The sequence below is a fragment of the Lontra canadensis genome, unplaced genomic scaffold, assembly GCF_010015895.1.
Source record: "Lontra canadensis isolate GAN:19392208 unplaced genomic scaffold, GSC_riverotter_1.0 scaffold26, whole genome shotgun sequence".
NCBI classification, from domain to species: Eukaryota; Metazoa; Chordata; class Mammalia; order Carnivora; family Mustelidae; genus Lontra; species Lontra canadensis.
The window spans coordinates 7102161-7129977 of NW_022631020.1; the positions used below are offsets into that span (position 1 = coordinate 7102161).

The following is a 27817-nucleotide window of genomic DNA, read 5'->3' on the forward strand; positions in this document are numbered from 1 at the left end:
GCACCATAATAAAAGCTTGAAGGATGGGATACACATTACTGTGATCATCTTTGGAAAACACACTCTTCCATATCCCAAAATACCAATTTGCGACAATGAAGACAGGCAGAACTCCCACGTTTGGAAGAAGAACAAAAGTGAAACAACAAATGGTCCCATGCCTTACGCCACGTCTGAGGCCAGGAACAGCAAGGCCCACCCTCCTGAGTACTGTCAGTCTCACAGCCACTGGCTGCGCCCCCACCACAGTCTTACCGGAAATGGGTTTAGGGAATAAGTCTCTATCTTTAACAGCTCTCTTTTTCTTAGCAGTGTTTCTGAAGCTCTGCAAAAACACAATTAAGAGAATTAATCATCACGGTATTTTCAGGATCCAGGCTTCTCTTGAATCACCTAAAACCTGAGTTGCCGGTCAATTACATTTCTCTTAACTTTCACCAGTTAGAATGCTAGCCCATGGTCTGCTTGCCCTCAGGCACACCCATTGCTTTCTTGTTCTTCTCAAACTTTGTAGGCTCTTTCCCATGTTCCCATGTGATCTGCCTTTTGTTAAAAGGAAGAAACCAGGGTATTTCTCCCTGTGCCTTGTGTGGCATCTCTCGCTGTGTTTCCTTCATAATCCCATTCCCCAGGTTTCATGAACATTGTGTTCTTCCTTTGTTCTCCTAGTGTAGGGAGATGGTATGACCTGCTTTTGCTTATCTCTGAGGTGACATATCAGCCATTTGACATCTCTCAACAATTCCATCATCTAACTAATTCCACTACTAAATATCCTTTGTTTCAAATTCTTAAAAGTACTTAAGTATTAATTGAGCTACTGTTATTCTATTTGTTATAGCAACCGAATCTACTAATTTTTATAAATTGAATTAAGTCTGTGGAGTGTTCTCTATCTAAATTGTGACTTTTCCCATTTTAAAGTTTATTAAAACAAGCTGACTTATTAATTAGCTTATTCATATTCAGAGAAAGGAAGTGTTTACTGAACAATTATTACCAATGATAGATTTCATAAATCTTTCAATTCTCACAATTCAATAAAGCTGGAGCATCACCCTGCTCTTACAGTGAAAAACCTGAAACTAAGATAATTAAGTAGCTTATCCAGTATCTTACTCTTTATTATTCTTTCCATGACACCATACTGTGCATTGCCCATTTTATTATTATTGGTCTTTATCCTGCTTTGACAATTCCCATTTGATATCTAGTAATGAACTTTAATGTTTTAGTGAGCACCACCAAATCAGATTTGTGTTCTTCATAAGTACCTTTTCATCTATACCTTGACAAATCAAAGCTTTTCGTTGAGAATTATTTACTGTAGGAATCCAATTAATAATCAAACATGGATGGGGAGTTAAGGCATTTCAGGATGAGTGGATACAACCAAATTACCAATAATTACTTAAAATTTTCACTATTTGCATACTAATCTCATAGAGCCTAAAAAATACATTTAATTTGTAGAAAAAAAAACCCATCATGAATAAATTAGTATTGGTACTGAAATAAATCTGTTATTTGTTTATACAGTAGGTTTGACATTAGTTACAAAGAAGTCATACTGAATTAATACAACATCCTCATGAGTGTATAACACATTGTCAGCTACTTTAGTGGCACAAACAGGCTTCACCATTAAGTGATGGTTCGACTGCAGCTACATTTGCACTGAGAATGATGGATGCCATCCAAGCTTGTTTGGTGTCACCTTGAAACATGTTTGAAAGCTCAGGAATACACATCTTTCATGTATATTTTATTTCATGTAGACCAATTTAGTGACAATTTCAGTTTTCCTAAGTTCCTTTTGGGGAAAGAAAGAAAAAGGCTGGAGTGTGAGGATACAAGCCGAAGAAATGCGTCAAGCTGAAAGTGACAAAAGCCTCTGTGGTCGGCAGGATTCTAGGATGTTCCCCAATATTCTGTTTCTGGGGTACACACCCTGTATAATCCCCAAGACCACAGATTTAATGTGTTTTAATCCTGTGATTACACTATGACATATGAGACCATTAACGTTGAGATGGGGGATTATCTGGGAAGGCCTGTCCCAATTATAAGAGCCCTTTAAAGGTAGAGAATTCTCTACGGCTGCTCACACAATAGCAAGTGGAGAGATTGGAAGGGCAGTTCTCAGTTGCTTAGATAGGGAGGACCTCACGCTTAGCAACTGGGAGCAGCCTATGGGAGTTTAGAACTGTTCCCAACTGATAGCAAGCAAGGAAACAGGGATATTAGTCCTACAACAGCAAAGTGACCCATTCTGCCAATAACAAGGATGAGCTAGGAAAAGCACCTGAACTCCACATGACAATATGGCTAGCTAATGCCCTGATTTTAGCCTGAGCAGAACCAGCCCTGCTGTGCCTGGACTTCTGACCTATAGGAAGCTGAGCTAGTAAGTAGATGTTGTTATAAACACATTTTGATGCATGGTTTGCATGAGGTTGAAGCTTTACTCCACCAAGCATTTTTGCCAGTAACCATACATACATTGGATGATAGAAAAATCCTATTTACAAATACCTGGTCTCCAAATCTGAATCCACTGTTCTATAATAAGATGTATCATAGTCATTGAAAAGGGTGAATTGTGTTTTGTAAAATAATCTGCCTTTCTATTGCTTTATTACCCAATAGATAGAATTTGAATTTTTGAGAGTTCTTGCTTACAAATTGGCAATTTACAGATACACAAAAACATAACCCCCAAACTCAAAATACTGTTCCGTATTATGCTGACAATTAATTTCTTGCCACAAAGATAGTTGTAAAGTATATTATTCAATTGTTGTGAACAAACTGAAGCATTCCTGAAAAGTTGGACACAAAGAATGTTTTTTTAAAGAACATATTTGCTACTGAACATAGTAACTTTCAGAGACACAATTCATTGTCAGCCCTTGCCATTTGCCTTTCTCTCTTTAACTGTGATGAATGCGAAGCCAGAGCAGGTTATTTAGATAGTGAAGTTAACCTTCTTAATAATGGTACATGCCTCACAGTGTTCCACATCACACTTCTGTATAAAATGTGTTCGAAGTTTTATTGGTTTGCTCAATAGCTGGAAAAAGAGACATACTTAGTATTACCCTAACACTATGTGATCAGAGCATGGACATACTTCTGTTCACAATGAAAATTTTAAGTATAGGAGACTTCTGTATTTTACCTAGGCCCCAAATACTAGAAGAATTTTATATATTGCAATGCTACATCAATTATTAACCAACATATGGTGTGTGGGTTATGTGAGATGACTTTAGAGAGCAAACCTAAGAATATTTTTTACTTAAGTAGATAGTTTGAAAATAATAATACATGTTGAGTGTAATAATTATGGCAGGTAAAACCATTATGCTGGTTTTTAAAAATCAAACATTTAAGTAGGAATGGAATGGAATAAAATGATTAGGTAAATACATATTTTAAGTGTTATACAGACATACCAAAAATTGGGAGAGTGTTTAAAAAAATGATTAAAATTTGGGCAACACTGCACTTTTTCTAAACATTTTACCTCTATTTGATTTCCAGTTCTATTATTAATTGTATTCCTTTACTTTTCCAACATTTATTTTCAGACATCAAGTTAATGTCAGCAATTAAATTCAAGAAATTGAAAGCACTTATTTTTGATTACTTGAATATTTTACTAAATGATTCACAAACTACATTCTCCTATATAAAGGTTCTAGATCTGAACTTCTCTGAGTGCTTTGATGTGCTTAAAATCCAATCAGAATAATCTGTTTACTTATGAAGTAAATAAATTACAAAGTAATAAATAAATTACAAAATTATTTATATATGAAACTCTGCTTCATATAAGAGTTAGTTTTGAAATAGGTATTTTAATTTAGTTAGTAAAATAGTTGACCATCAATAATTATCACTTACATTGCTTATATTGTATGCTTTTCTATATATAAATATGTATTTTATTATTATTTTTTAAAGATTTCATTTATTTTATTTGACAGACAGAGATTACAATCAGGCAGAGAGGCAGGCAGAGAGAGAGGAGGAAGCAGGCTCCCAGCCAAGCAGAGAGCCCGACGCGGGGCTCCATCCCAGGATCCCAGGATCATGACCCGAGCCGAAGGCAGAGGCTTCAACTCACTGAGCCACCCAGGCGCCCCATAAATATGTATTTTAAAAACACATTTTAATGTATTTATGTATATTAAAGGATTTTCATGTGTTTATATATTTAGTTGTTATAGATTACATAGCAACTGAAATTAATACCTACACTTTGATCAGCATTTGTGATTTGATAATAGAACATACTGATAGGTTTTATTAACCAACATTTGTGTCCAGTATAAAACAGAAATAAGTCACTAAGTACTTTGAGCAGAAATGCTATTTGATTATGAGATATTTTGCATACCTACAAAATTAGAATTATCCCATTCCATGCTTAGGGCCCTCCATATTTTCTGAGTCTCCCCCACTCCTAGATTATCAGCAATGAAAATGCATAATGTTTTCTATTGTGGTCTTCCTCATTTAGTGTTAGTTACTACAGTGACTTCCTCTGTCTATATCTCACTGTGTGATTGACACCAAAAGCCATCTTGGGTTGGAGAAACAGATTCTTCTTATTTAGGTGCACCCTGGAACACGTTATAATTACATACTCAAGGGAACTTATGCTGAACACAATTTTACATTTACATTATGGACTCTGCCCGCAGGCAGTGACAGTAAAGAATAATGAGATGAAGCCAAAGATTTCTGTAAATTCTTCTCTGGGAAAAAAAAAATGGGAGGGTAGACTCAAGGGAAAGAAATAGTGTAAAAGTTCATGTCAGATAGAAGAAAAATAACATATTTAATTTGAAAGGAATGTGAGAAGACTGTGTTAGGGAACAGACTAAGCTGATATAATATAGAGACCAACAATGCATTAGCTCAAAAAACAAAACAAGAAAATAATTTTTTCTCCAAATATCAGTCTAGAGTGAGCAGGCAATGCAGGGCAAGCAGGAGACACTCTTCGACTACATATTCAAAACTGGATCAGTAGATTGTGTCTTTAGTCAAGACCTAGGGAGGGAAAAAAAGAGAGGGAGAGAGGGAGGGAGAAAGAGAGAGAGAGAGAGAACACTTAATTATGTCAAGGGCAAGGCTGGGAAGTAACATGTACCTCTTCCCTTTACATGCCATTGTTAGAACCTACCCTTATTTATCCACAAGGGAGATTGGAAAAATACAGTCTTTGACCGGGCAAGTACTCACCAAAGACTCAAGGAGTTTTATCATTAAAAGAAAAATGGGCAAATAATATCAGGAAACAGAAGTCTTGCCTTTGGCCTCTAGTGCCCAAGTATCCACATGCACCAATCTTTCCAAACAGAAAGTATAGGCCTCCCCAAGGAATGTAGCTGGAAGTTCATCTAATTATTGTTCCCAGTACAAAATCTAGGATCTCCTAATGATGTTCCTTTCTGTTCACCTGATCTGGAAGTAGATTTCAAGGACTAGCAATTTACTATCTAAGAGACAAGTTACTTGCACTCCCATACATCCCAATATAAGATGATGAAGTATTGCACTACTAGGTATTTACCCAAAGGTACAAAAATACAGATTCAAAAGGGCACATGCACCCTGATGTTTATAGCAGCATTATCAACAATAGCCAAACTATGGAAAGAGCGCAAATGTCCATCAACTGAAGAATGGACAAAGAAGGTGTGTGTGTGTGCACACGCACGTGTATGTGTGTGTACACAATGGAATAATACTCAGCCATCAAAAAGAATGAAACCTTCCCATTTCCAGCAACATGGATGGAGCTGGAGAGGATTATCCTAAGCAATATAGTTAGTCAGAGAAAGACAAATAATATGATTTCACTCCTATGTGTAACTTAGAAAACAAAACAGATGAAAGCATAGGAAGGAAAAAAGAGGGAAGCAAACCATAAGAAACTGTTAACTAGAGAACACAGAGGGTGGATGGGGGATGGGCTAAATAGGTCATGGGTATTAAGGAAGGCCCTTGTTGTATTGAGCTCTGGGTGTTATCTATAAGTGATGAATCACTAAATTTTTCTCCTGAAACCAATATTATACTATATATTAACTAGAATTTAAATAAAAAATTGAAACAACAAATGGGTTGAAGGATGAAGAGCTGCAATCAAAACTACCAGGCAGGTTAGGCTCTGGTTCTGATCTCTGAAAGGAACACATTTGTCCACTGCTCCCTATGGCCACTGACCTTACCCCTAGGAGAGTCATTCTTTTCATTATCTCCTATGGTATCCGCTTAAATAAATCTGGGTCAAATCAGGACAAAGAAAACATGCAGTAATTTGAACAAGAGTTTAATATCAAGAATCACTGAGGTGCCTGGCTGGCGCAGTTGGTAGAGCACGTGACTCTTCTTATCGAGGTTGTGCATTCGAGCCCTGTTAAGTGTAGACTTTAAAGTCTTAAAAATATCAAGAATCACTAACTAAACAGTGGTTTAGAAGAATGAGGAATTGTCTAGTAAGAAGAGAACCTCACAGAATATAGGAATAGCAGATAGAAGGAATAGCTACCACCCCTATGACTGAGATAAAACCCTAAGGAATAACGCCCCCGCCCCCAAAAGACTGAGATCCAGACCTTGTTAAAAGTGTCAGCATGGCTCACTGAATGGCAGAGATTGAGACTGGCAGGGATTGGCAATGGCAGGGATTGAGTCGGTGTAGTTCACCAGAAGCTCACCCTCTGGTGTGTTAGGAATAGCAATTCGTGGGAAGGGTCTTGCCCTAGGCATTCCATTATGAAATTGCCCACTGGAACTATTACTTCTTATATGCTGAAGGAGATGGACAATAGAGAAGAGCCTGCCAGGTGAGCACCAGAATGAGGAAAGAATACCTCTTTCTAGCCCTGTAACTTTGGGCTCTTAATGCACGGGACAAGTTTGGGGAAAAAATGGTATTAAATGGTGAATGTAATTTATTCTGGTCACTATGAGCTAGAGGTGCAAAATGAGGTGAGTTTGGAATGTATACTGGGCCCAGGGAATTCACTAAAGTGTTTGTGGCTTTTATGCCTGTTGATTATGATGAATGGGCAGTTATAGCCACCACAGTCCAAATATGATAACTAAGGGTTCACTCTTTAGGAGTGAAGGTCTGGGTAATCCCACCAAACAAGTGATGAAGGTCAGGTGAAAAGCAAGCTGAAAGACAAGATTGAGAAATCTAGAAAATGTGGTGGAAGAAGGAAATGATAACAAAAACAGAGGCAGGACTAGCCGCAATAATAGGACTGCAACTTATTTCAGTAATCCCGCCATGTTGAGTGTGCTGAGATTGTGGCCAGTCATAATTTCATAGAAGTGTATAATGGATTGAGATTAATGCAGGACACAAGCAGATCTGAGTGGTGCAAAGGGTGTGCTGTTGGACATCTCTCGTGCACAGTTTTAAATCTCCTTGATGACACCTCATATTCCAACCACTTGTGAGGCAAAGAGATCTACACAAACTGATGAACTTTAGAGAGTACACAGACAATGTCTCATCTTGGCTCTATGCTATGTATCTCTCACTTTCTGCCCAAGGGGAATGCAATAGGTATCAGTATATATGTGCTTTTTTCTTCCAAGTTTTTATTTAAATTCTAGTTAGTTAGGGACACCTGAGTGGCTCAGTTGGTTAGGTGACTGCCTTCGGCTCAGGTCATGATCCCAGTGTCCTGGGATCGAGTCCCACACCGGGCTCCTTGCTCAGCAGGGAGCCTGCTTTCCCTCTGCCTCTGCCTGCCACTCTGTCTGCCTGTGCTCACTCTGAGAAATAAAATCTTAAAAAAAAAATTCCAGTTAGTTAACAGTGTAATAATAGTTTCACATGTAGGATTTAGTCATTCATCACTTACAGTATTAACACTGTGCACCCAGTGTTCATCGCAAGTGCTCTCATGAATACCCATCACTCACTTAACCCATTCCTCACCCAACTCCCTTCCAGCAACCGTCAGTTTGTTCTCTATAGTTAAGAGTCTGCTTTATGGTTTGCCTCTCATTCTCTCAGCCATTTTGACAGGTTTGAGATAGCTCATTGTAGTTTTGATTTGTATTTCCCTCATGATGAGTGATGTTGGCCATCCACATGTCTTGTTTGGAGAAATGTCTGTTCATGTCTTCTGCCCATTTCTTAACTGGATTCTTAGTTTTTGTTTTTTAAAAGATTTATTCATTTTGGAAAAAGAGGGAGTGCAAGCAGGCAGGGACAAGAGCAGAGGGGGAAGGATGGGGAGAGGGACTCTGAAGCTGACTCCACACCATGCCAGACACTGGCTCCATCCCAAGACCCTGGGATTGTGACCTGAGCTGAAACCAAGAGTCAGTCCAACGCTTAACTGACTGAGCCACCCAGGTGCTCCAGGATTATCTGGTTTTTGGGTGTTGAGTTTGGTAACTTCTTTACGGATTTGGGGCATTAACCTTTATCAGCTGTCATTTGCAAATTTCTTCTTCATTCCATAGGTTGACTTTTAATTTTGTTGACTGTTTCCTTCACCGTGCAGAAGCAAAAGTTTATCTTGATGAAGTCCCAATAGTTCATTTTTGCTTTTGTTTCCCTTGCCTCAGGAGACCTATCTAGTAAGAAGTTGTTATGGCTGAGGTTGAAGTGGTTGCTGCCTTTGTTCTTCTCTAGGATTTTGATCACGTCCTGTCTCACCTTTAGGTCTTTCATCCATTTTGAACTTCTTTTTGTGTTTGATGTAAGAAAGTGAGCCAGTTTCATCTGCATGTTGCTGCCCAGTTTACTCAATACCATTTGTTGCAGAGATTGTCTTTTTTCCATTGGATAGTCTTTCTTGCTTTGTAGAACATTAGTTGACCATACAGTTAAGGGTCCATTTCTGGCTTTTTTTTTTTTTTAAGATTTTATTTATTTGTCAGAGAGAGAATGAACTCAAGCACAAGCAAGGGGAGTAGCAGGCTCCCTGCTGAACAAGGAGTCCAATGAGGAATTCAATCCCGTGACCCTGGGATCATGACTTGAACCAAAGACAGACACTTAACCCGCTGAGCCAGCCAGGCATCTCTGGCTTTTCTATTCTGTTCCACCAATCTATGTATCTGGTTTTGGCCAATACCTATATATATGCGCTATCCAGGAAAGTATGGTGGTTAACATCCTAGAGTGATTTCAGTAGGACAACCTATAAGGACAACCAATAAGAAAAACAAGTCCCCCCTTTCCTCTTAAGGCAGACAGTTTTGGAATGCCTTTCAAAGGGTATCCTGAAGGTTTCATGGGATGGAACACTGTGCAATTTTAGTAATGACCAACTTTCATTTCATTCCCTTCCCCCTCATTCCTGCTCTGGGAGTCATTTCTAAGATAAACTACTTGCTTGTAGGCCTTTGTCTCAGATGTGAACATCAGTGCAACCCTGTTTAAGGTAGAAGACTTCTCTTCAAAAGATTGTCTAGAAACCAGGTTCCCTTCACTCTGTTGCTCTCTCAACCCTAGAGTTTCACTCTGCTTCTCTACACAGTCAAAGCTAACTCACCAGCACCAGCTCCATATTTCATCCCAAAAGTTGCGAAAAGAGATAGAGGAAGATAAGCACCTCGCTTTAAAGGAAGTGACCTAGAAGCTGCACATATCACCTGTGCTTACTTATCATTGGTTAGAACTTTGTCACTTGGCCACTCCTACTGCACAGGGCAGCCATGTTCCAGGTAAACCTTTGCTGATCTTGTTCTTAGATGGGGGATGGGAAAACAGATTTGGGGGTGAAATAAACAGTCTCTGTCACAAAATTAAATACAAAATGTAGCAATGTATATTAAGAACTTTCTGAAAATATTCCCTTCACCACCAAGTAAAATGTCTGCGTACTGCAGCATAGAAGGAAGCACCAGTATTGTTCTTGCCTGACACCAATTCTGCCATTTCTAACAGCATACACTGTATTCATTTGCCACTTGTTTTTGATTTTCCCTGAATTAACAATGCCCATCTTTCACCTGTTCATTTCTTAGAGAATTTTATGATCTTTTATTCTGATTAACATTTATGGTAAGAATAGTAACGCTATTTCACTTTTTTTTTTAAATTTTTTTTTAAAAGATTTTATTTATTTGTCAGAGAGAGCGAGAGAGCACGAGAGCAAGCACAGGCAGACAGAGTGGCAGGCAGAGTCAGAGGGAGAAGTAGGCTCCCTGCGGAGCAAGGAGCCCGATGTGGGACTCGATCCCAGGACGCTGGGATCATGACCCGAGCCGAAGGCAGCTGCTTAACCAACTGAGCCACCCAGGCGTCCCGCTATTTCACTTTCTAATTTCATTTTCCTTTTTTTGCTTCAAATACTTTTTGGTATAGGGTTTGTTATTTTAATTTTGGTTCTGGCATTTTAACTATATTATTTTTGGGTTCTTATATATATAATGGCTGTTGGAATCCTATTTATTTTGTTACACTGGTCTATCTTGATTATTGCCAGTGTTTCTCATTAGTCCACCTTCATAAAACATTTATTGCCTTATGTATTTCCCATGTTGTTCCCCTTCTTCCCATCTTCACACCTGTTTATTCTTCCAGATGGATACTGGAATTATTTTTGCCAGGACCAAAAGTAAATTCCACTGAGTTTTTATTGGAGCAGTGTTGGCTCAATAACAGTTTAGGAAGACTGCTATATTGCTGTTTTTCTCATACAGAAAGCTGGCTAGCAGTGTTTATACAACTTTTTACGAATCACAGTGAAGTTTAAATTTTTCTATCTTTCACTCTCCAGATCTCAATACTTTTTTTCTAGATATCTTATACTGTTTATACTATTTTGCAGCCTTTAACAATTTATTGTAACATGAATCTGCTAGTACTATAAGGAATACTATTGGCTTTTTAATTTTAGGTTAAATTAACTCGCTGAAGCCTCTTTTTTAGTCCTATTAATTTTTCTACTGATTTTCTTTGGGTTTCTATGGAACACAATCATTTTGAAGCTGATAATGATAGTTTTGCCTCCACTTTTCCAATAGTTAGGCAATTACTTCTGGGTTCTACTTCATTGAGTTTATCAAATTCTACCAAAGCAAAGCTGAGTCACAGTGGTGACACAACTATTTTAATATACTATTAAGTTTGTTACAATGTTATTTGCATTATTTTATGTAATTATTTGCATCTGTCATAAGATAATGTAATAACCCTCTATTATAATTAGTATTTTTCTGAGATTTTAGTGCTAGCTTGAAGAAATGCATTAGGAGGCTTCTTATTTTTCCTCTGTTCTTTCAGGATTTGGAATAGCATTGGAACTGGCTCATCCTCAGAAATTTAAAATAACTCAATAAATACCACAAATTCTCTAGGCTTAAAGTTTGTTGATGGGAGTTTATTTACATTTTAAAGTGTTTCTTGACTATTGATCTGTTAATATCTCTGCTTTTTTAGTCATTTTTGGTAATATATTTTCTCTAGAAAATCACTATCAAGATTATCAATTTTAGCATAAAATTCACATGTGATTTTTTTTTTCTTTTAAACTTGGACTTTAAAATCCAAACCAAAAAATAAAAGTGCAATAAATTAAAAAAAAATTACTGAAAAAAAAAATCTCACCACTCAGAACATTGCAATGGATATTTTAGCATATAGTTCTTAGTCTTTCTCTTGGGAGTACTATATACAACTTTTTGCATAGTTTTCATAGAAATTATGTTTTTTTCTGATTATAAAAGAAATGTGGTTATTCTACAAAATTCGGGAAAGGTGTAAACTCAGGATGTTAAAACAGCCTTAAATTTTTCAGTTCAGCAATAGGTAATGTTAATATTTTGCTGCTATTTCTTTAAATTTTGTTAGCATAATTGTCATAATGTATAAACTCGTCTGAAAGGTACTTAAAGAGAACTGGTTCTAGAACCAGACTGCCTAGATTTAAGTGCTGACTCCTCCACTCAACCAGCTTTGTGAATGGAGTCAGCTATACAGCTTCCCTGCCTCAGTTTCCTCATCTGTAAAATGAGAACACTAATGACAGCAATTATTGCATAGGGTAATAGTTAGGATTAAAGAAATACCCAGTGTCTGACACTCAATAATTGTTGGCTACTACGATCTTTAACTTGACATAAGGACATTCCAAGCCCTTTCTGAAGGATGAAGAGCTAAATCATTTCTAGCACAATTACTCAAGCCACTCCACATACATTAAGGTTATAAAATGTAATTCTTTGAGTTTCACACCATGAAATGAAGCAGGTGGCGCTACCCTTTGCAGTTCAGCAAAGAAACTAAATAAATGAGTAGTGGGGAATAGAGTGGCTGTAATTCCCTTGCTGTGGAGGCAAGGTTCAGAGAGTAAGGAGGCACAAAGGTTCTTCTGGTCTTTTTTCGGCATTATCAACTTTGTTCCCTCAGCAAGCATGGGCAATTACCTCCCCCTCCACACACTGTATCCGGGGTTCAGAGGTCAGAGAGTCTTTGGTGGCCACAACTCCCATCTCACTCCACCCATCACTGCCACCTCCTTTTCTTGTAATCCACTTGCTCGATTAAATGATTCTAGACCGAATTTTTCCAAGAATGCTTTCTTAATATCTTCAGTCTCTAATCCCATGTACACATGTAGCAAGAATGAATTTCAGCTACAAATTCAGGCTAGGGGAGGCTTTTTCCACCCTGATTTCTGGAGATGAGGCCATGTCTGCCACAGCTGGGTTGTCTTTTTTTCATGACTGAAGACCTTTTCAAGCAGGACACTCATTCAGGTAAGCAGGATCCCTCGGACACTCTCATGCTTCTTTAAATGCACAGGAATCAACCTGTCCCTCTGTCATGCCACAATGAGTGGCAAGAAATCTGGTGAGACTTTCTCAGGCCTGTCACCTGAGTGAGGTGGCAAGCCTGGCTGTCAAATTCCCAATATAACTGGCATTTCTGTTACCTCCCACCTGTGCTCAGTGCCTGTAAAAACCAGGAGTGAGCCATGGTGTTTCTGCACCCCTTGCTCTGTTCAACCCCAGCTATCCACATTCCAGAGATCTTCCCTGGTCTTGACATACAAGCTTTTCTTTGACATTGTTATGCAACCTTTTAAATTCACTGTTCTTGGGCATGGGTTCAGGAGATTAAAAAAATCTTTGAAAGACTTTTATTTAATCTCAGATAAAGATGGTGTCTTGAAAGATTAGATACCATGCAAACTTCAGGAATTTGGAAGTTGAAATGGTTAAGAAATAGGAGATGGTTCAAATAGGCAGTTAATTCTGGTGAAGTAAGTTAATGAATCTGGTAGAAAATAATCCCGGTCTTTATTATCTGTTTCAAAACATACTATTGTATTGAATAATACTTTCCCATACGAACATAAAATACCCAACTGAAACTAAAAATGTATTGTTTGCCTCCACAGTTCCACAAATACTTAACATTTTGTAAGGATGGGTTAATAATTACTAGACAAAATCCTTAACCATGTGTATATCACTGATGATTGATAATAAGTAGATGACAAGGGAGGGAAGGAAGAAAAAAGGAAGGTAAGGGGAAGGAGAGAGAAAAAAGAAGAGGAGAGAAAAAGAAAGGGAGGAAGAAAAGGCTGGGAGGGAGGGAAGAAGAATGAAGAGAAAATGTAGGACTCTTCCTGAAAAAACTCCTAAAGATGTAGGAGAGTGAAGGTCTCCAGTCATTAAGTAAATTTTCTAAAAATTCAGTTTATTCATTTTATTATGGTCAGCTCAGTGATCAAATTTGCCAGGCAATTGCTTAACTCCACTTGGGTTTACCTTTGCAAACAGTTACTGGGTCAACATAAAAAACTCAAACAGTTTCAAAAGTGGGACATTTTGAAAGCATTTTGTTTGCTAACACAAATATACCTTATGGTTAACTATTTAGTAGAAATTGATTTCCTCAAATTTGGCCCAATTATTTCATGAGTTTAAGACAAAACAGCATCAGCAGCCCTTAATAAAATATGGGTTAAGTGTAAAAATCCATCATTGGTCTCAAAATTTTCTTCAGTCTTTAGCATTGTATTTTTTTTTAAGCGGGCAAAGGTCAAGACTACATCATTTTCTGCTACTATTTAATTTCTGCAATATAACCTCACTAAATTATCTAACTATGACTTTTAATGTTTTCCTGTTATTTTTAAGGTTCATTAGTGCTTATTTCAGATCCATCAGCATCCAGATCTGGAAATGTGTAAGGTACACCAAATTTAAAGTTGAATTACATGACTGTATAAATATACTGCTGTCCCTTAATTTCTTTTCAAATAGAATAAATAAAAAGAACTTTATATGAACAAACGAAAATTACTTTCGGATGGCATCCTTTTGAGGACGGACCTAAGATTAAAATATTACAGAAGGCTTTAAATTATCAGCGGGGCTGGATGAGTCTTTAAAATGAATAGAATGTTTTGGGTCTTTGATATTTTAATATTCCATCACCATTTTAAGAGGACAAAGCACTTCTACAGTGGTGAGAGGTCTCGAATTCTGTGTAAGCCAAGAAAATCAGAAATTTATTCTATGACAGCAGTATCAATCAATTATGACTAAATGGTTTCACTTGGTACTAAACTGCACATTCTATCATTGGCTAGGGAAATCTGTAAAATACTAGATTCTTCATAGTAAACAGGGAGCAACATCCCATGACCGAATCAATACTTGATTACCGTATTTATGTCCGCTAAATTAGATCTGCCTTCTAATTACCCATGTGTTAGAATGTGTGCCAAATGCACATACGGTATCAGTCACTGCCCCTCTGAGCTCAGGTAGCACTTACTTTCTCAGCCTTTTATTTAGTATCAGTTACCTCTTCATTTTACTAATCCTAATGTACACATGTGAGATTTATCTCAGAATCACTGACAATCTTGAAGACACATAGCCTTTAGTATAGGGTTATGAATATGTACTTTCACAAATACTTGTCAGTTCAAAGCAGCTTACTTCCCAAGGACTACAGCGATCTGGTGGAGAACAGCTGTAGCTAAAAGTAAAAGAGTGGTCCTGGCACCGTGGACCGTTTTTCCCATTTCCTCAATGACAAAGCAGGAAAACCGGTTTTGAGTTACTTCTGCTTTGAAATCTGCTCTGAACCCAGTTACATTATGACCCACTAGTAAAGCTCCCCGAAGCCACCGGCTCACAACTGCACTAATTTCAGCCACCTGACAGCTTACACCTCACATGCACATGCACACAAATAACTCTTCCTTTACGTACAATTCCCTCCCTGCTGCCATGCAGACTGTCTTTTTCTACCCTTTACATCAAAGTAAGCACAATCTCAGACTTTGGACAAAATTTGACATATGTTCAAATGGCTTGGAAACCTACTATGGTGAATCAGAAAATACCCTGATTGTAAAACATTTGGAAGTGATCTTCAGTTCTTTCAACAGATATTTACAGAATGCCTATTTTGCATTCATTTTAGGGAATACAAAACAGAATCTGCTTGTTTTCAAGGAGCACACACATAATAGATGTCCTTGCTGGGCCAGGGAGCACTAAAGGGCCAGGATTTACCTTTGACCATGGCCCAACACTACCTGCCTTATTTTCAATGGCTACAAGTAAAGCCTGCAGGTTATAAAACTTAAGTATGACTGTTTGAACCAAAACACAAACTACTTAAAAATAGCTTCTGTGTTCAACTTCTGTTAAAATCCTCTTGCTTTTGTTTCCTTGTCTTTTGCTTTGTGGGTTTTCTTAGCACGTTGTCTAGTAATTTCAAAGTTTAGTATTTTAATCTTTAGTAGATGCTTTGAAATGAAAATACTAAACCTTTTCTGTGCTCTAACAAAGTACAAATTTCTTATTTAACTTCTACCTGTCTCCAATGGTGGATTTCCCAGTTTTTGCTAATTTTGCTTTACATACTGTACCTGCAATTCTTAAAGCAGTTCTCTAATATTTACAGGTTTTATTGGCTAACAAATATTGATTTCATGGCTTCCCCATTCTGGAGGTCCTTTTTTAAATGTTAGTAAACTGACATAGTCCATTTTTTTTTTTTCCTAGAACAGGTTTGTGAGAAATACAATATGAGCCCTTTTCATTTGACAAAATCTGTAATTCAGAGAATGACAACGGAGTAGTTAATTTATGAATAATCATTTTCTCATCGAACCTCTATAAAACGGACATTTAAATACCATAGAAGAAAATTCTTACAACAGTCTGAGTTCTATTTTTTTCTCAATGAATTGTTGTACTTTGAATAAAATCTTAAAGTTACGCAGGCCTGGGACTATAATAATGTCTAAAAGTGGCATGATTTCATGAGGGGACACATAATAGGCAAAATGGCCCCCCAAAACACCCCTGTTCTAATCCCTGGAACCTGCTAAAACCGTTTACATGGTAAAGGAGTTAAGGCTGCTCATCAGCTAACCTTAGAATAAGATTATTTGGGAATAGCTGGGGGTGGGGTGGGGGATGGAGGTGTCAATGTCCTTAAGTCACCAGAGTCCTTAAAAGTGGAAGAAGGAGAGGCGCCTGGGTGGCTCAGTGGGTTAAGCCTCTGCCTTCGGCTCAGGTCATGATCCCAGGATCCTGGGATCAAGCCCCGCAACGGGCTCTCTGCTCAGCAGGGGGCCTGCTTCCCCTTCTCTCTCTGCCTGCTGCTCTACTTGTGATCTCTGTCAAATAAATAAAATCTTAAAAAAAAAAAAAAGTGGAAGAGGGATGCCTCAGGAGGTCGTAGACTTGACAGAGGTTGGAATAATGTGACATGTAGTCTCAGCCCATGGCTGCTGGATCTGAGATGCAGAAAGGGCCTGTGGACTGAGGAATGCGAAGTAGGTTCTAGAAGATGGCGAAGGCAATGATCCTCTCCTATAGCCTCCAGAAATACAGCCCTGCTAACATCTTAATTTTAACCTAGTGGGACCTGTGCAGAGACCCCAGACTTACAGAATATTAAGAAAACAAGTTTGTGGTATACTTTGAATGGGAACAAGTGATATTAGAGACCCAAGTAGGGTAATGAAGGCCTCTTCAGGTGACATTTAAAATAAGACTAAGAAGCAGCTCAGCCATGCCACAAGCACGTGAGAGGCATCTTAGGTCTGGTAATGTCTGCCCACCTGACATGTGCTCATATTGTCACCTTACCTGAAAATTCTCCGCCTTTCTTCTCCCATCCCTCCCTTCACTGAAAACATAGTCTGGCGGCAACAGGACATACTCCTCCACCCTCAGTGCTGTGCTCACCCCGCTGCTTTTTCCCTAATCCATTCACCCCCACCCCACCAGGTATTCTGCATGCTTCTGGGAGGTAAAGCTGTCACTGCTGACCATGCCTAAACATGATTTTCTCTCTCATATTATTTCAGGTGGGTCTGACACCTAAACTTGTCCCAGCCAGGCAAAGCTTTAAAACCGTTTTGAAGTTGGGGCAAACGCAGATTTGTTTTCAGCTGGATATAAACCCCTACCCCTATGACAGCTGTTTTATCTCCCTGACCAAGGTGGGAAAGCTAAAGACAAATTTGCCTAAGTTACTAATGGAAGCTGGTCCTTGAACCAGGAAGTTTCCCTCTTAAACACTTCTCTAAGACTCTTTAAGTAGTTCCTTAAATTTCTCAACCAGTCTGCCAGTACCACGTGGTGACTTCCAACATTCTTCAAACTGGGAGTCTGCACATTCCTGGGGTCCAGACTACATGAACTACAGACATGTGTGGTTTAGGAAAAATAAAAAACGGTCATAGCAATTTCTGCATGTTCCCTAAAATTAACCTGAGAAGGTACCCGGTTTTCCTTCCTCAACTTCTTTACTATGAACCTTTCCTTACACCATGAAGAATATTCCTGAGGCATATTGGCTTTACTGATTTGTCCCAAGGGGTCAAAGAGAATTCTGAATTTCATCAAGGCTCAGTATAGCAGTGTAAGCCTTCTTTGTATTCCTAACACCTTGTGCTAAGTGGTGAAACTTAAAAGTTAGAACACCATATGGTTATTTTGGTATGCACGGTGGCATTTTAACAATGCTAAAAAGTGGCGGGGAGGGGTTGAAATTGAACAGAGAACAGTGATACAAGAAAATACAAGACAGAGCCTCACTTCATTCAGGCAACAAAATCATGTCCAGAACTGACCTGCCACTAAGCACAGCCTCCCATCAAGCTTACCTTCCTCAGTACCAGTTTGGCAGGTGCACGCCTTTACCCTGGTAGTCTGAATGTCAGTTGCTCATTTTGTGGGACTGGAGTCAAGTTCAACATTTACTTCCAACATCACCAAAACACTGCCACACAAATGAACTTTGAAGGAAGGTTTTCTATTTTCCTGAAGCTTTGGACATTTGTATTTTCATTCCCGCTGAATGATTACTAGATACTGTAAATTATTTAGTTCCATCTCCTGCTCACCAACACTACTTGAATCCCTTCTACCAAGTGTTTTATTATCACTAATATACTTTACAATGATTACACCTTTCCTAAGTCCATTATGTACTAAAAGACCAAGGTGTTTGGCTGTTAATGTCCACTGAGCCAGTCTTATTTAAGCACTCATATTCACCTGTGGGCACTTCTACTTATTTATGCAAAACTTACTAAGTACCTTCTATGTGCTGAGTACTGTTTCAGGTGTTGAATATGCATCAATGAACCACTTTCAAATCCCTACCTTCATAGAAGATCCTAGAAGGGAGCAGGGGCCTATGATTACAAAGAGAAGATGCCAATTTAGGTTTGGGGAAGGGCCTCAGATCCTGCATTTCTAACAAGATCCCAAGTGAAACCACTAGTCCTCTATTAGGAAAAGTGACCTAGAGAAGTAAAATAGAGCATGTAGTTAAGAGAACTAGTTTGATCTGGTACTTGTGCAGACTAGAAACAGGATTAAATCACATAGCTGAGGGGACAGTTTTTTCCAAGCTAAGGGAAGAGCAAGTGCAAAGTCCATGAAGAAAAAGTCTGCCTGGGGAGCTAGCTGAGTGGAGCTGAGGGGAGGCAGAGCATTTAAAATCTTGTACAGAGGATTAATGAGTGAGCTGGGGGGCTACTTATAGTCCAGATTTTAAAGTAAGGGGTCTATACTATTAACAGTACAGGTAAGGGCAGAATCAGTTCAGAAATATTCATAAAATGGCACAGAAACGACACCCTATTAAAAATTAGAAATTTAGGTATCAAGGAACAGGAGATGGTACAAATCCGACAATTCTTTGGAAGACTAGAAAATCATTTGTCCAGAATGAGCTATACATCAGTGTGACCACAAATTTCAACCAAGCAGATCCATGTCCAGAAAAGACAATTACACGGTTGGCCTATCAATGGGTTACTATTTACTACATAAAATTGGGAGAAAGGAAAAGCCTGTGGATTCAGAAGCAAATTTAAGGCTGGCACCAGCTAAAAGGTTAATGCCAACCAAAACAGTCATAAAACAAAGTGTATGAAACACAAACATGTATTCTCTATTCCTATTTGGCATTCCACCTCCACAAATTCCAAGGTACTGCTTTGATGTGCTGCATTCATAAGGATGATCATCTTTGACAATGCAGAGTAGCTATATTCTTAAACAGTTCAAAATTAACCAATTTCTCAAAATGCTTGTCTTCCTAGCATCCAGCCCTACTCACTTTCTGCATTCTTATGCACCTGAATTAAAGTTCTGGGACTTTGTGTTTTTAAAAGTATGTCTGGGTAACTATAATGCCCAACTATGGTTAAGAACTTTATCTTGTAAATGTATAACCCACTCTAGATTCCGGCAGTGGTAGTCCCTAAACATGGCCTTTGCATTCTTGACTTTGTTGAGGAATTTAACTGAATTTTTAAGGTACCTAGTGGTTTAAACAGCATAAATCCTCAGCCTGAATAGAGATAATTTTCATCTAGTCTTGCCAACATTCTTAAGTCCCAGTTTACACTGTTGGTATTCCCACACAGATTACACTTCAACCAGGTCTAGGAGGATCACTCCTTTAAATTTATCAAAGTGAAACTTAAGAACCTTTCAATGTTTTTAGTCTAATTGAAATCAACACTACATTATCTATAGCAATTTCATAGTATATATATTTCTTAGAAATAAACAAGCATGTAAACAGATACACACTCATTTTCCATTAAGTATATATTCTTGAACTTACACATGCAATTATTAATAATGGAGACACCTCACTAAACATTTGGTTTGGCATTACTTGCTACCAACCTCAGGCTTGTTTTTTACCTCTATACCATAAATACTTGCCCTACTAATAACTAACTAAGCCCATTATTTGTATTGGCATTAAATTATTTTTCAAAGTACTCAAAACTGCACACGGCTAGGATTGTTGCTTTTAGAATTGCTTTACTGCCCACGAAGTATCTTAAAAATCCTAATTTTCATCTTATTCTAAAAAATACTTTTAATTGTACAAACTGATCAATGTTTTAAATACAGTACAAATCCATCAGAAAATATTCAACCTTATAGCTAAATATTTAGATCTTTACTAAAAGCAGTTGTTTAGGACTTCACACACTGGTTTCCCCTCTTAACTTAAATATAGCAATACGTTAAAAAAAATCTCCAAGAACAGAAGAAAATAAGCTATTAATACATGGACAAATCCCAGTAAGATCAAAACGAAGACGTTTCATACTTGAATTAACAATATCTCAACTGGCTGGATTTTAAGTCTCTAGGATATTAAAAAAAAAAGACAAAAAACAAAAAACCCACCAAAAACAAAAAACTTAATACTTGGAGCCCTTATCACATTTTAAGTTACTATACACCAAGAGTCCAAATTTCAAAATCAAGTAAATTCAAATGTCATATAAACATTTGTCAGATTCAAAATAAGAGTATAATCTTTTTATATCTTTCCAAGTAAATACTCCTAATCTCACTTCATCTATAAAATTGCAAATGCTGATGCCATAGATACTGAGTAAGATAATTCATGTAATAAATCACTTCAGTATCTGTCCCCACTTCCCAAATACCTCATATTGATAAGCAAAGATGTTTGGATCATTTTAAGTAACGGGGGAAAATAAAAACAGAAAAACTGCCACAACTAAGAATAACCTTATAAATTTTATTTCAATATGCTTATTATTCTGGACAATTTCTTAACAAACAGTCTTAAAGTATGTAATTTTATTTATTTACATTAAATGCACCAAAACAACTCAAACAACATGACTATATTGCAAATACATAAGTGGGCCTGTCTGAATGCTGTGCCTATTTAAATTACCAGAAAAAGAAAGCTAAGCCTTCTTTAACAATTTTCCTATGGTCTTAAAAATCACGGGATACATCCATCTTAGTTATCCTTCAAAACTCATGAGGACTATTACATCAGAAACTGAACTTATCAAAAGAAAGCTACGTTTAATTCAGACTTTTAAACAGTGTAAGCTAAACAACCTCTAAGGCAAAGAATAACCTGCAAAGACTCAAGCAGACATAATAATCTTATTTTTACTTGGACACCAAATACTGGCCTTGTATACTTGTGCTCTCCTTACCTTTACTACTCAGCTAAGAGGCTAATTTTCTAATGATAGACAACTACACCACAGTTGTCAATTACTAACAGAACAGTATTTTATTAAATATATGATAAACTTGAATTTAACACTGAATTGTTCTCCAGGCAATCGTAGGTTGCATTTTGTCAGGAATCACTCTGTAGGGCTCTTCAAACTACAGGGGAAAACCCAAGTCTGGCTTGTTCTGTTTAGACAGGTTTGCCTGTAAAATGAAGATCTCAAAAGTTTTTAGTAAAATCACTACTTTGCAAGCAGTTTTGAAAAATAATTTGTAGAGCTGGTAAGTGCTTTCCTTCTAATCACAGACTAAGATTCACACATGCAGAACATGCAAAACAAACAAACAAACAAAAAAAACCACTTATTTTTTACTGAAAACAATCTTAAGGCTATCAAACCAGAAGCAAAGTACCCGGAGTCTTAAACACTTTAAAGGTTAAGACACAAAATAGGTTAGAGCTTTCTTCCCCAGGTCGATTAGAGAAGAGGCAGGCAATTAGGAGCTACAACAAATGCATTTAATTTATTTTTATCCCAAAATGGCTAATTATATTGCATGGCCTTTTCTTAGTGCTACTCAAAAACTAAGTTGCCTTGCCTAAGAAAATCTTAACAGAATCAAGAACATAAAGTTTGCCACACATTTTAAAACCAGAAACAAAATTAAATTCCTAGTGAACTCTTGACAACCTCAGCCCTACGGCCAATGCCATAAGGAAACATACACATCTATTAATTTGTTTACTAGATGTGAAGTCTAGTTAAAGTCCAATTGAGTTCTGAACACAAGTACTACAAAAGCCCAGCATCTAGGCAGAAAGAGTTAACCATTTAGGATTTTATTAAAATCTGACAGCTTAGCTTATAAAGAAATCCTGTGGAAGAGCTTACTATCATTGTTCTACTTCGAACAGTAATGCTAGTATATTTCTCCCCAAAAGCTTTAAAATGAAATTATATGGTTTGGTAGATGTAAACATCACTTTTTTTTCACTAATCATCACCATACCCCATTTCTGCAGCCATGATGTTATGGGACTTCGAAACATTTAGTTCAAAACAGTATGTCATTAAATAATCAAAACAAAACCATTTTAATATTTTCTTCAAAAGGTTTAAGAACCCAAACTAAAAGACAATTACATTTCCATTGTATAAATCATGTACAATTCTTAGTACTTTCTCTCTGAAAAATTACCTTTTAATAATAAACTCTAGAACTATGAAACTCTTACCTTTCTATTCAGGGATCCATGATTAAACTTTGTTATACTTTATGTGATCGATTTTAAAAAGGTGTCCTCTAAATTTACCAGATGGTATAATAATTAAGTACAGAAAATTTACTCCACATTACTAAGATAACAGCTTTCCTCCAAAATTCAGCTTGGATCCAAATCTAAAACCAGATCCTGTAAAATCTGATTATTCTCAAATTAACCCACATTTTTCTACACAGGTGAGACACAAGCTAGACATAAAACACATGAAAGCAGAAATAATGGATAAAATACCGTGTTAACTGCCATTGCTTAGGTTCCACTCCAGTAACAAAGTCACAGAAGTCTAGACCAACCATCACTATTGCAAAGTCTGGTTTATGAAGGGAGAAGGGAAAAGGAATGGTAATAGTAGTACAGACTTAGAGAAAAACTGATTTCCCACTCCCACCCAACTATATTCTTGGCATCAGAGACATGTACACATACATATACTTGTCACTCCATTTAGCACCAGTACGTCTTATTTTCTTTTTTTTTTAAACTCCTATATTTAAATCCCAGAAAGCTAAGGACAGTCTAAGGATCACTAACAGTTTATAAAGCATAAATTACTAAGCAAACTAGTACATAACCAGTTAGCAGTTTCACATATTAATAACACTAGTACTCGTAAAACACTATTTACTGGAAACAAAAGACAACCTCCCCTCCCAAATATAAGTTAACATGCTTAAAAACCACCAATCAAACCCCACAACTTTCTTTATATGTTGCATTAAACAGAATACTTTCACCAACTTTAAATAAACAATGTACAAATAACAGCTTATTATCTTTAAGACATTGCGAATACCAGCTCCAAAAAAGCAAAAATATCCTAACTTTACAAATCATAGTATTAAATTTTCTTCACAATTATAATTGAATACTTAATAAATAAATCTAATTAGACAAAGAACATAGTAAAAACTTATAGTCAAATGTGACAAGCAACTTCAGAGGTGGAATGTTTTAGCACAAAATTATGACAAAACTTCATTTTAAAGAACAAGAAGTTATATATATGAATTTCACACAGACAAAATAATTGAAATTACAAAGTTTACTTTAATACTTTATATTTCTGGAACATTTAAAAGTGGAAGTCGAATCTTCAGTAATATTTAATTTTCAAAATCTTCTGGTCACAATCCCCACCAAACTCAACAGGCCGGGACAAGTGCAATACCATACAGAAACACAGCATTGCAACCGATCCCAACCTGTGTAGAAAGGGGTTTGATTTTCCCTTACTTTTCTACAGACTTTTCACTACCACAGTCAGTTTTGCATGGATTTGCACAGCAGAATATCACACAGCTGGATGCAAACCTGCAAAACTAACCATAGAACAGTGTTCAGTAACTGGACAGTCTGACAGGGCGACAGGCCGGAACTGGAGTTCTACAGCTCGCAGTACTTTAAGTGCTCATAATGCAGTAGATAACTAAACACTACCTGCACTATAAGCACTTTAGTGCTACAGAAGCTGTCACATCACATACACCAGGCAGATTCTACATCGACACAATAAAAGTACACAAAATTAGTAAAAAATCACTTGAAGGAAATAGCAGGCCACCATCAGTTTTGCATAGATTTGCACAACTACATTCTTCTTGTAGTGCAACTATGCAAAACTAACAGAGGACTGCAAACAAAAAGTATTAAAACACCTATATACTTGCTTGGCTTGGATTATTGGATGATAACATAACTTCTTATGCCAGAAGGAGCACTTAGGGCAGTAGATGCTAATCTACTTCACTATCTGCACTAGATGCACCTTAGAACAAAAAGCACTCAACACCAGCAGGCCCTGCACTTTCAAGCCCACCTTGGCTTCCCGAGGCAGCTGTCACCATAATGCTACAAGTGCCTTCACTGCAGTAGATGCACATATCACTACCTGCACTGTAAGCACTTTGACATTATTCTGACTGGTCACAATCTTCAGTCTTACAAGGTGATGGTCTCTTTATTCCTGCTAAATTTGAAATAAATAATTAGAGAGAATAACACTTCCAACTCTTAAGAGCTATAAAACATACAAAATTCAGCAGTCCCTAATGGGGAAGAGAAAATGAATTTAATTATCTCAAACCTGTAAGTTTCATTCATAAGCACATTTAGACCTTAAAAGTAGAAGAAAAATCTTTTTCACAAGACAATCTTAAGCATCAATCTAATACTGTCAGAGAAACTGATGGCTGTTCTTTTACCTGGAGGTTCCCAGACATACTCAGGAAAAAAAAAATTCAATCAATCAAGATTAGACTGCATGTGAATGAGAATAGATCAACAGGGCAATTTGATTCATGTACCTTTTAGAGGGAATCTTCACATCCACGTGGCAAAACATTTTTCTTTTCTTCTGACTTCCAATTAGCAAATACTTAGCAAACTGATTAACAAAATTACTGTTCAGACTACATTTCCAGTGTATTAGCTAGCTGTAGAACTTAAAACACCCCATTTAAATTTCTTTGAATCTTGAAAACTTATTCCAGATCAGATATCACTCAACTTAAAGCATTTCTAAAATTACATTTTTTAAACTGTGCATCGATTTCCAAAAACGTATATGGTATTTACATTGTACTTTTACTACCTTAAAAATTAGCTGACCCACACAAAGCTAATTTTCTAGAAAAGGTAAATGGACAAAGTACAGGATACCTATTTCACGCTCTGAAAACCCAATCCCATCTATTTACTGAAATAAAAGATTAAAGTAAAAGAAATTATTTTAAAGAAAAGTTAACAACAACAAAAAAAATTAGAATACACTTACCCACTAGGGAAAACTTTCTTCTCAGCAAGTATCCTTAAGAAAAGCTTTTGGTGCAGTTAGGTCCACGTGTATGACTGGGATGGGGGGTGGGGAAACGGAAAAAAGACAAACATATCTGCTGAAAATTATTATCACCCTACAAACTCATATTTAAATATAAATTTGCTCATTTATAACACCCTTACATCAATTAGTTATATCCATTTGCTAAACCGACGCTAAGGCAACCAAGCAACATTGGCAATGTTTAAAAGACCAACAATGTAAATGGGTGAAAACGTGTTAAAGAGAATAAAGTTGAAAACCCCACAGGTATTAGATTCACATCTTATTTAAAAAGATTCTTAAATACTCCAGTATAATCCACAACAGTCGTTAACTGTACGGTACAGCTCTGAGGAGAGGGAAAAGCAGCAGCAAAGGCACTATTCTTTAGCACCCCTCCCCCAATCAAGACCTCGTGGCTGCAAGCCGGGATAAAGAGTTGTTTCCCCAACTGATGTGGTCTGGATGGCATGTTAATAATTTTTTCTTTTAATGGTATTGCAAGAACGAGCCTGCCTTCTCCAGTTTCTATCCCCTTTGCTCCGGCTTAGGTGTAGAAAAGGGAGCAGGAACACTCGAGACTGCAAAGTGCTCGCCTCGCTCATGGAGCCGGGGCCGGCAGCACATGTCGCACAAGGGGGTGCGCGGCCCTGCGGTTCCCCGAGCGACCGCCAGGGGGCGGTGGGTCAGAGTCGGGCCCTGCCGGACGCGGCAACCCACCCCCCCACCCCGTTTCCCGGCGGCAGCCGCGCGGCGACCGGCGGCGCCGAGGCCCGAGCACGGCGGGGACGCGGGCGCGCCGCCCCTCCTTTGTGTCCCCCGCCCCCCCCCCCAGCCCGGCCCTGAGGGGCGGGGGCTCCGCGGCTGCGGTGCCCGTCGCACGCGGCCCGAGGCCTAAGCCGGGAACAATCGGCGGCGGCGCGCAGTCGCCGCCATGTCCCCCGCCCTCACCCCCGCGCAGCCCGCCCCGCAGGAACATGGCGGCACGGCCGCCGCTCCCGCCGAGCCGGGCCGGCCCTCCCGCGCCGCGCTCCCCGCCAGCGGGCGGGCGAAAGCGGCTCCGGGCCGCCACCGAGGCCGGCCCGGGCCTGCTCCGCGGGCCACGGCCCGGGAAGTTGCGAGCCCCACCCGGGGACGGCCCACGCGGGTTAACAAAGCCCACGCGGAGTGGGGGTGGCGTCCAGGCCGCGCCGCCCCGAGCTCCCGCGCCCTCCGCCCACCCTCGCGCGCACAAAGTTTGGGGGCCCGCGGGCTCCCGCCCACGCCACGCCACCCGCCAGCGCGCAGGTACCTCGTGGGCGCGCCCCCTCCCGGCCCGCGGCCTGCCCCATGTGCCGCTGCCGCCGCCGCTTTGTTCTGGAGGCGCTTTAACTCTCGCCCCCGGGAGAAACTTTCCCTTCCCGGGGACCCCGCGCCCCGCGTGCACCCCAAGCCCTGGAGGGGGCGCGAGCCTCGCGCATCCCCTCCCTGAGGGGCCATTGTGTGCGCCGCGCGCCCACCCGCCCGCCGGGGCCGGCCCAGGCATGGTCCGCGCGGGTCCCGGGCGCGGCCGCCGCGCGCACGCCGCCCCCTCCCACCCTCCTCTCCCCGGCCCTGCCCTGCCCCTCCGCCAGCCCGCGAGCGAGCGGGCGGGCAGCGAGTCGCGGCTGCCACACGCCGGGGCGGCCAACGGCCCGAGACCCGCCCCGGCCCCGGCCACGCCGCCGCCGCCACGCTGCCCCGGGCCATTCCGCCCCACCCGCCCGCCCGCCCTCCCTCCGGACTGGGGCCGCACACAACAGGTTTCACTCACTCGGCGGAGGGGCGGGCAGACTCACCAGGAGGAGTAGCCGCCACCATCTTCGCCTCGCCCGCCGCGGGCTAACGCTCCCGCCTCCCCACCCGCCTCCGCTTTACTACGACCGGAGGCCCCAGGCCGGGGGTGCGGCCCGCCGGCCGGCCCGCCCCGCGAAGGGGCTTCGCGAGAGGCGCGAGCCGCGGCTACGCGGCGGGGGTCGTCCCCACCCCCTCGGCCTCGCCCGAGGGCGCGAAGTGGCGCGAAGGCGCAGGTCGGGCGGCGACGGCAGCACCTCCAAGGGCCATGTGGGTGAATGAAGGGCGGCGGCTCCCGCCTCAACGTAAATACGGACAAGCCCCACTCCCTCATTAGCATAAAAAACAAAGTACTTCCGACCTCCCCGCCCGCC

General features: G+C 39.6%; 1 long non-coding RNA gene across 1 annotated transcript; it reads right to left on the reverse strand.

The window, feature by feature from the left end:
• Positions 1–218: 218 nt before the first annotated feature.
• LOC116871471 lies at positions 219–27601 on the reverse strand. Its single transcript, XR_004383410.1, has 3 exons — positions 27449–27601; positions 25587–25660; positions 219–325 (listed from the first exon to the last, which is right to left on the reverse strand). It is a non-coding gene; the product is annotated as an uncharacterized LOC116871471 (long non-coding RNA).
• Positions 27602–27817: the final 216 nt, after the last annotated feature.